The sequence below is a fragment of the Capra hircus genome, chromosome 8, assembly GCF_001704415.2.
Source record: "Capra hircus breed San Clemente chromosome 8, ASM170441v1, whole genome shotgun sequence".
In the NCBI taxonomy this organism is placed as follows: domain Eukaryota; kingdom Metazoa; phylum Chordata; class Mammalia; order Artiodactyla; family Bovidae; genus Capra; species Capra hircus.
In genome coordinates this window covers 97269542-97279945 of record NC_030815.1, presented here as the reverse complement: position 1 = coordinate 97279945, position 10404 = coordinate 97269542, and the positions used below count along the sequence as shown (strand labels likewise).

Genomic DNA, 10404 nt, shown 5'->3' with positions numbered 1-10404 from the left:
CTATATTATAAATAGTAATGTGTGCATAGTTAGAGCTGACTTCAGTTCAGTAATAGTCAGTCAGTCACTCAGTCGTAGCCAACTCTGCGATCCCCCCTGCCAGGCTACTGTCCATGGAATTTTCCAGGCAAGAATACTGGAGTGAGTTTCCATTTCCTATTTCAGGGGATCTTCCCAACCCAGGGATGAAACACATTTCTCTTGCATCTCCTGCATTGGCAGGTGGATTCTTTACCACTGCGCCACCTGGGAAGCCCCAATGGGTATGTGTTAATCCTAAATTCCTAACTTATCTCTCCCCTCCCTTTCCCCTTTGGTAACCATAAGTTTGTTTTCTGTGTCTCTGGTTGTACAATTTTAAAAGTTTGGACTAGATCTGTACTCTGTATCTTGGCCTTGCAGAGCTATTCTGATCTGGCTGCTGCCTCCTTCTGCCCTCTTCTTTCTTTGCACTTCCTTCTCTTTGCAGAAACACCAGGCTTCAGGACGCCAGATCTTGACTGGAGCTGTTATCTCTGCCCGAATGCCCTTCCCTCCAGACCTGTCAGCACAGGTGAGATTCCAACTGCAGGGGAAAATGTGTGCTTTAATGGGAAACTCTGTATTGTTTAAAGGATGTTTTCCAGGTTTTCTGGTTGATTTCATGGGAGCTATTTTACAACTCTGAAAATCATAGATAATTGATTGCCATGCAAACTAATTTATGTTTATAGACACGTAAATTCTGTCCTGTCCACAGGGGTGCAGTTGACTTCTCTCTGGACTGTGAGAGAAGCTAGTCTTGCCTCTATTTGCACATTTGTTGCCATGCTCCTCATCTATACCGGTGTCAGTTCTCTGGATTCTCCTTTGAACTGGTTCTAAAATCTCCTTGGTGCCCTCACTGATTAATGAAATGAAAGAAATCTTTGGCCTGTATCTACTTTCTACTTGGATGGAAGTCATGATGCTATCCTTGTCTGAAACTATCCTTTAGTAACAGTGAACTCTGACCCCGAGCCTGTCTCATTCATTCACTGAAAATCTACTCAGGTGTTGGGTCCTTGGGATCAGGGATGAATCAAACACCGTCCCCACCACCTAGTGACTCCAAGTCAGGCCAGAAGGAGAAGGCATAAAGACATGGAAACTGTAATCAAAGTGAGGACCTGAGCCTCTACTGGCAACAAGAGAAAGTTTCCTGAGATTCAAGGTAAAAATTAATGCAATGAACTAATTCCATTACAACAAATGTTAAAATTCCATCCCCCTAGATTGGACAAAATATAATGTTATGCTGAATATTATTTGAATTAAGTGAAGTAAACCTTGGCAACATCTGGTTTCTCATGAGATAGGTTAGTAATGATATTTGGCCAGCACTTGGCTTGAAATAATAACTATACTTGAAATAATACTATATCCTTTTCCAAAGAACATAGTTTAATGTTTCCAAATCCCCAGGACAAAACTGATTAGTCAGATTTATTCAAACAACAGTCAATCATCAAACAGCCATCCCCATGGAAAGGAAAATACGTACCTAAACAACAATGGGAGCCTAAAGCTTTCCTGACACAAGACAAAAGGAATGGGAACATGTGTGAATCTGAAATTACAGCTAAGACGGGCATATATTCAACTGAGCTTTGGATTGGTTATCCATATACAAGCTTGTCTCTTCACAAGTCAACTGATTTTATTCATCTTGGTATTCAAAGTGTCTTGTGCAATTAATCTATCCATTCATTCATCCATCATTCATTCTAAAATCTTCACTGAATGCCTGTTTGGATCTATAGGCCCTCAAGGGGATATCTGATGAAAAAACAGACTCAGCACCTGTTCTCAGTCTTGTGGCTATTGATGGGGGAGGACCCATAGAACAATTAAAAAAAAAAAAACTTATTTGACTGTGCTGGGTCTTAGTCGCAGCATGCAGAATCTTTTGGCTGCAGTGTGTAGGATCTAGTTCCTTGACCAGGGATAGAACCTGGGCCCCATCCATTGAGAGCACAGAGGCTTAACCACTGAACCACCAGGGAAGTCCCAATAGTGCAATTTAATTCATGCTACAATAAGTTATATTCAAAGTTCTGTTAAAAGGAAGGAGATGGGGAGGGTGAAGGAGGCAGGGAGAACTTGTGAAACAGAAGGTGTTTTGAGGAGGCCAAGAAGCCTCCACCAAAGGAGACACACAAGGCAAGGCTGGGCTAGACAAAGCCAGAGTAACAGCTCTCTCACTTCCAAGAGTATGTGCATCAAGAGTGTTTTTAGAGGATAATCTTCACAAAGCTAAAAACATGGCTTTCCTACAAATAGAAAACAGTGTCCAACCTAGAGGGGTGGGACGGTGTGGGAGGTAGAAGGGAGATTCAAGAGGGAAGGGACGTATGTATACTGATGGCTATAGCAGGTTGATGTATGGCAGAAACCAAGAGGATGCTGTAGAGCAATCATCCTCCAATTAAAAATAAATAAATTTTAAAAATTAAGAATAAAAAAATAGAATAATCAATAAGGACCTACTGCATAGCACAGGGAACTCTCCTCAAGACTCTGTAATAACCTATATGGGAAAATAGTAGAGAAAGAGTAGATATATGTCCATGTGTAACTGCATTACTTGTACACCTGAAACTAACACACGTTGCAAGTTATTTATACTCCAATGTAAAATTTAAAAATGGAAAAAAACCCAACAGTGTCCAAAATGTTTTTCAGTTCTTTCATTAATAAGATATTAAAACCAGCTCAAATGAGAATTCAAGGAACTAGGTATTTGTAGGCAATTTAATCAAAAAACATCCCAGACTGAATATAAAATTGGCTAATAAGCAGTAACTTTTTGACTGTTGACAGAGGGGGTCCTGACCTCGTTGAACCCTATCCCTGGTTCAGTGAACTGGGCTAAATGTCCTACTAAAGACCTGTCAGTCATGGAATTGTGGGCCTCTCCAATCAAGCTTGAGATGATCCTGCAAAGATGATGTTAGATGCCAAACGGTCTTATCCACAGTTGTTTTTTGGATTCCTTTTTCCTATATCTTATGTATGGGTGTGGTGGAAGTTTGTAGAAAAGCAGTATGTAGGCAGTTGGTGTCTGGACGAAGAGAGCATTCATATTTTAAGGTCCAAGGTATCACAGTGTCATAAAAATTATCTGAAACGTGAAATTGCCAAGAGAGTTTACTGGTGGTTTTTCAGTGCAGTTCAGGGCGTTGACCTTTATTAGCTTTCTATTGGTGAAGCTTTGTAAATCTGTAAAGGCTGAAGTTAACGTGTAGATTTTTCTTTTTGTGTTTTTGGTTTGGTTTTTTTTTTTTTCTTTAGTAGAGATGGAAAATTTCTGACAGTATTAGGCTCACATAGTTCACGCTGCGATGACCTTTGTGGTATTTCAGTGGTAGTGGGTTTACCCAGTTGGGGCTTCTTTCTGGTCAGTTGTAGCAGCAGTGGTAGGACCAGCATGATGAGGTTATTCGCCAAATCCCACTGAGGTCACTCCTCCCCCGCACTTTGAGACGGTTCAACCAGCACAAAACAAGAAAGAAGCTGGTGGGTGTTTTCAGGAAACAAGAAGTTTGTTATGACAGACAAGTAGTCTGGAGGCTAGGGAGGATGGAGCAAAGTGGTCTGAAGAAATCAGCAAGCTGTGTTAAGGAGAGTGTACGTTCTCCATTCTAGACTCGAATGAAAGGCGTGCATAACCTGCAGAGGTTCTGAGCCACAGAAGGGCACCTTCCAGCATGAGTGCTTGAAAGATTGGAGTCAAAGAATGCAACAGGAAGCACAGAAATTGTTCAGAGCTGAATGAGGAGGGCTCAGGTATTTTAGAGAAATACCGAAGTGGCAGGATTTACCGAGTTGGTAACGAGTCATGTGAGGAGTTAGAGAGAAAAGTCAAGAATCTCTGTTAGTTTGCTAATTTGAGTGTCTGAGATAAGGTGTACCATTTTAGAAAATGAATTAAAAGCAAGTTTAGGGAAGAGGGTTGAAGATGGTGAATCTACTCCTTGAGATAGTGAGCACCAGGTAGGAGCTGGCAATCTCAATGAACAAGATAAAATGCACGGAGCCCTTGGGGGTCTTTTTTCCATGATCGGCCAGTCTTGAGATAACATGCACCCTTGAAAGTATTTACAGAAGAGACATCCTTTGAGGCTCACACAACAGTTCTGGTGTAACGAGAGGCTTTTCTCATCCTTGTAGCCAATTGTTTGTGAGGATCTGAATACCTCTTGTGTGTTGGGTATGTGCTGGGATGAAGTGACTCAGACAGGTTCTTCATCTTCTGAAAGTTCATTGTATCTGAGAAGTGAATAACAACAGATGAGATGGAAGGTGGGGGGTGGGGGGACTTGAGAGTCACAGGAAGGAGCCCCCCTCCCACTCCTGGTGGCATGCAGCCACTCCCTCCGGGGACCCAAGGCCAGCTGGTCACAGGGTTTCTGTGCGGCCTTCATCTGATAAGAAGTTACTCACAGGAGGAAGGGGAGAAAGTAACTAAAAATAAAGTGGTTTCTGATGCGAGTGTTTTGCAACCTTCTTTGGGTCATTTTAAGGAACAAGACCCTGTGTTCTTGTAGGAAGAACTTGGAAATCAACAGCCATAGATGATCTGAGTCATGAAATGTTTAAAGGCCTGGACCAGGCTTCTAGAAATCCTTCAGACATTGCTTCTGTCTAAAAAGAAGAGAAAACGTAATTTTCCTTTTCCCTTCCCTCTCTCCCTCTCTCTCCCTCCACCAACCACCCCCAATCTCCCTCTCATATTCTCTTCCTCCCACATACTCCCATCCTCCTCTCACTCTCAACCCTTTCTCTCTGAAATGCAGGTGCTGAGAAATAAATTGATTTGATGTCTTTACTCCCTGGTCAATAGCGTGATGTCACCATGGGATCAGGTTCAGGTACAAGGTCTCAGGCCTTTTTAAGGCTGCATATCTTTCCCAGAAGCCTTTGTTGGAGGGAGGCTAGATTCCCTAATTATCCATCTCTCCACCTTTCAAAGGCTGCCTCATCCTTCTCCCAGGTGGGTACGATCCTCCTTGCTTGAGGTTCACACAGCGCTTGACGTGCATATCTCTTCTGTTTCTTATAATAGCAGCCTGCATGGACAGTAAGTTTCACTGTCGTGGCCCTGGTGCCTGCCACAGTTCCAGGAACACACCAGGTGCTCAGCAGTCTTTGCTGGGTGCAGGAATTTGCTACCGGATCCTCAGTACCTATCATGGTGCTGACCATTTAGTAGGCTCTCAATAGTCATTGGCTAAACGTATGAACATAAATTCAACCCTAGTGGCTCAGTGGTAAAGAATCTACCTACCAATGCAGGAGATGTGGGTTCAATCCCGGGGCTGGGAAGATCTCATGAAGAAGGAAATGGCAACCCACTCCACTATTCTTGCCTGGGAGATCCCATGGACAGAGGAGCCTGGTGGGCTACAGTCCATGGGGTCACGAAAGAGTTGGACGTGACTTAGTGACTAAACAGCAACAACATGAACATAAGTGCATCTCTTCTCTCTGATTGACAGGTGTTAGGTGAGCCATTGCTCTATGGTTCCTGTTTCTTCCCCTCCTCACCTCCACCCCATCCCCACCCATGAGCCAAATTTAGCACTTTGTACATGGCTAGTGCTGGGCACATATTTTTAAAACTGTGTTTTTCATATTTATTTTGCTTATTTATTTAGCTCACTAGGTCTTAGTCATGGCAGGCAGGATCTTTGATCTTTGTTGCAGCATGCAAACTCTTAGTTTTGGCATGTAGGATCTAGTTCCCTGACCAGAGATTGAACTCAGGCCCCTTGCATTAGGAGCACAGATTCTTAGCCACTGGACTACCGGGAAAGTCCCTGGGCATGTGTTCTTACAGTTATTTTGACGAGGAACTCTTTGTACTATTTTCACAATTTTCATGTAAGTCTAAAATACAGATTTATTTTAAAAATTAATTTGATCTTCCTTTGGAAATTTTCTTCTACCAGTAAACCACCAGAACACTTGGGAAGTTCTTTTTATAGCTCTTTTCATTGACAACCCTGCCTTTTATTTCACAATTTACATAGATTTATTTGAAAAACATTTATCTCATCATATGCCAAGAGCCACTCTGGGTCCTTTGTAAATATAACTCATTGAATCTTCATAACAACCCTGTGGTATAGTTATAAATAGTACAATTATCTGTCTACAAATAAAGCACTGAGGCATAGAGAAGTTAGGTAGCAGTCATCAAGAGGCTCAAAGCCACATGAGTCTGGTCATCTTAGGATGTTCTTCCTTCCCTGGGTCTTCTTTACTCATGAACTGAGAGATGGTCTTGTTGCACTCAGCCTAAAGAACCCAGTGCCTGAAGTTCCATCCCTGGAGGTGGCAACATCACACAGCTCAAGAGAAAGGTCACTATATTTGCTTTCCCTGGACACCTCCTGAAAGAAAGAAAGATCACTGTTTCCGTCAATCTGCATGTGAAGTCAACTTCATGTCCACCCTCAGCTGCTGAGACCAGGTCAAAGCCAGCCAAGCTGCCAAGTCACCTTGTTGGTATGAGCAAGAGCCTAGCTCATCTTCACACCACATAGGATATGTTGTTCTAACTTTCTGAGTCAGCTCATCCATTCCCAAACATTTTACCTTCTCCTTTGGTGCTGACCACTCTCTCCAATTTCTGTCTCCAGACACCTGGCCCTGCATATCCCTCTGCCTTGTTGGCTACCTGAAACTGCCATCCCCTTGGTTACCCGCAATTCCTCAGTATCCCCTGCACATCCTCCCACCACTTTCCAACCTGTAGCCATTGTTCTCCTTTCCCTCTTCCTGAAATAAACTCTACTTCCTGGCCCATCTGGTGGATTCCTACCTATTTTTTCATAACTCATCCCCAAATATCTCCTCCTCTTGGAAATCTCCCTTGATATTACTAGAAGTTGCCTCTGGGACCCCACGGACTGCCAAGCTCAAGGATTCACCATACTGCAAGCTTATTTCCAAGTCTAGTCTTAAAAGATTCTGCACAACTTTTCTCAATTTTTTTTGATTGACAAATGTTTACATAATGGAACCGCACAGATCTTAAGTGTACAATTAAATGGAGGAAAGAGAGGGAATGCGTGCTCAGTTGTGTCCAGCTCTTTCCAACTCCATGGACTGTAGCCCCTGGGGCTCCTCTGTGCATGGAATTTCCCAGCAAGGATACTGGAGTGGGTTGCCATTTCCTTCTCCAGGGGGTCTTCCTGACCCAGGGATCAAACTCCCTTTCCTGTGTCTCCTGCATTGGCAGGTGGGTTCTTTACCCTTGAGCCACCTGAAGAGTTTTTAACAATGCAAACACTCATGAAATAAAGACATCAATCATGATTCAGAGCATTACGAATAGCCTGGAACATTTTGTCATGCCTCTTCCCCATCTCTGCCCTCATAGGTACCATTGCCAATATCTCTCACCAAAGATTCAACTTGTGATCTTCAATTTTATATAAATGGAATCATACAGTATTGCTTTCTTTTCGTCTAGCTTCTTTCATTCAGCATGTTTTTGAGATTAATCCTTATTTTATATGTCAGTCATTTATTCTTTTTTATTGCTGAGCAGTATTCCATTGAATGAAGATACCATACGTTGTTCATCCATCCTTCTGTTGATGGAGTTTTGGGTTCTTGCCAGCTCTGAGCTGCTGTAAACAAAGCTGTTGAAAGCATTCATTTACAAGACTTTTGTAAAACATAGGTTCTTACTTTTGGGTAAATATTCTTTCAAAGTGTCTGATCTTCTTGGGACCAACTTATCATTTTCCCTCTTACACATTTTCAGTGTCTCCATGTCTTAAAGGCCCTAGGCTTTTAAGGACCACCTTCACAAAAAGCCTATGAAAAAGCCACAATTAACCCCAAAACTCAGAGGAGCCAACGAACTTGCCCAGAGTGTTGCCCAAGGGACAAAACAGGACAAGAGAGAAACTTCTAGACTCAGAGCCCTACCTCTTTCCTTTCTTACAAAGATACACTGCCAACAGTTTGTGTATTTAGGAAGCTCCTTCAAGTTAGCCCATTTTTCCTCCCACCAGTATTCCAGGGCTCTTATGTGAGCCCAGAATTCGAGGGTCCACAGAGGGCAGGAACTGCAAGTTCAGAGCCCTTTTTGTTTTGGCTTTGTCTTCTTGCTACCCTGGTAAATAAGTGTCAACTGGACTGCTCTGGATATTTCAGTATTCTTTGATAACCATGCCCTGGAGAAGAGGAGAGAGATGTTTGAGGCATTTAGATATAATTCACATGGTGCTGGAGTCAATTCAATGAAAACTTTTTTTTAAGACTATTTTTTTAATTAATTAATTAGTTAATTTTGACTATGCTGGATCCTGGTTGCTGTGCTCCAGCTTTCTCTAGCTGGGGTGAGCAGGGGCTATTCTTTATTGTGGTGGCCTCTCTTGCTGCAGAGCATGGCCTCTGGGTGCATGGGTTTCAGTGGCTCATGGCCTTAGCTGCTCCAAGGCATGTGGGATCTTCCCGGACCAGGGATCGAACCCATGTCCCCTGCATTGGCAGGCAGATTCTTACCCACTTCGTCACCAGGGAAGTCCTCCGTGAAAACTTGAGTGCCTATTTTACACTAGATGCAGAGAACATGAGAATGACCAAGGTCTAGTCTGAGTTACAGGGAACTCACAGCCTAGTGAGGTAGATAGATGAGCAATACTGCAAACAAGCAAGGCCCTGGCACCAACTGTTGACTGTGGGCGAGACCCGCTTTCTAGAGAAATTGAGATTGGAAGCTTTCTTGGAGGTAACACCCCGTGCATTAACCCTTGAAAATTGACTAATTAGATTTCTATGCTTGGAAACGTATGAGCCAAGTCTTAAAGGTTGAAGAGTACAATTAACACTTTATTGATTGGTGGATTTTTGCAGAAACTAATGCCTATGGCCTGCGATTTGTTATGTAAATGAATATCAATAATGTTCAGGTAATGAAAGGCATATTAATAATACAGATTACTAATTCGTCTCCAGTCAAATAGTTGTTAAGATAATATGGCCATGCCCAAAGAATGTGGCTGGAGCCTAAGACTCATTCCAGGCCATCGTGAGTGACTGACAGGGGTGAAGGTAGCTGGTTGGGACTGGGTCACCAAGGGTCCCCGTGCCAGACTGCGTAGAGTTTGACTTTCCCTGATGGGGATCAGTAAATAGAGCCAGGTTTAAGAGGATGCTGGAGCGTTGAGAAGATGGACTGTGGAGGAGGAGGAAAGAGAAGGAGTCATCAGATGAGAGATGCTGCAGGCCTATGTGTGGAGCAGGGACAGAGGGGGACTGGCAGAGAGAAAGAGACTCAGCAGAGAAAGAGGCATGTCTTCAAGGACAACGTTAGCAGAGCAGAAAAGAAAGGGGCTCCAAAGCCAGATCTGTGAATGGCCGCCCAAGGGGCAGAAGTACTTACATTGGAAAGTGGTGACACATGACCAGCTCAGGGCAAACTGGAGATGAGCAGTGCTTTGGGGGAAATTGGCAAGAACAAGGAAGTCCTGCGTTCTGTGCCACCGGCTCCAAAGCCAACACACCTGACGAGGTTGGTCAGCATGTTGTTTGCTTTTGAATGCATTTGGTTTTTGCTTTATTTTATTTATGTCTGTTTTAGGCAAACAGCCGCACAGACTCCTAGGAGCAGAAACAAAAGGAATCTCTCTGAAGGCTTAATCAACCTCTGCAACAGAAATTAAAATTGGGAAGAGGGGCTCTTCCCCTCCTCAGGGACCTTCCCCTAGCGGAAATGGGGCTTCCAAGGAATTGGGAGACCTGAGCTCTTGTGTTGCCCTCTAACTGGGAGACCCCAAGTACATCATCATCCACCTTCCCCACTTTCATCAGCCCAATTCCTGCCTTACCATCCTTACAAGCTGGTTTTGAAGATCAAATAATACTGTAAATGAATGAAGTTCATGAAAATGTAGTGCCATGCTAAGTCACTTCGGTCGTGTCTGACTCTTTGTGACCCCATGGACCTTAGCCTGCCAGGCTTCTCTGTCCATGGGATTCTCCAGGCAAGGATACTGAAGTGGGTTGCCATGCCCTCCTCCAGAGGATCTTCCCCACCCAGGGATTGAACCTGCATCTCTTAAGTCTCCTGCATTGGTACACAAGTTCTTTACCACTAGTGCCACCTGGGAAGCCAGGTGAAAATGTAAAGTGCCATTCAAATAGGAGACAATCTCATTCCTATTACCGTTTTGGTATGCCGTCTGCCAGGAAGAAAGAGGTCCTGATGTCTCCATCCCTTTATACCAGCCCCTAGAAAAGGTAAAACTATCACTGGCCAGATTTTGTTTAGCCTAAGAACATTTAAATGGCATTGCCCCCAAAAGGATGACGCATTTCATAGCATTGTTTCTAAGTAGTAATTTTCCACGAAGAAGAACAATG

General features: G+C 43.4%; 1 long non-coding RNA gene across 1 annotated transcript; it reads left to right on the top strand.

The window, feature by feature from the left end:
* LOC108636580 lies at nt 243-9950 on the top strand. Its single transcript, XR_001918479.1, has 3 exons — nt 243-263; nt 470-553; nt 9623-9950. It is a non-coding gene; the product is annotated as an uncharacterized LOC108636580 (long non-coding RNA).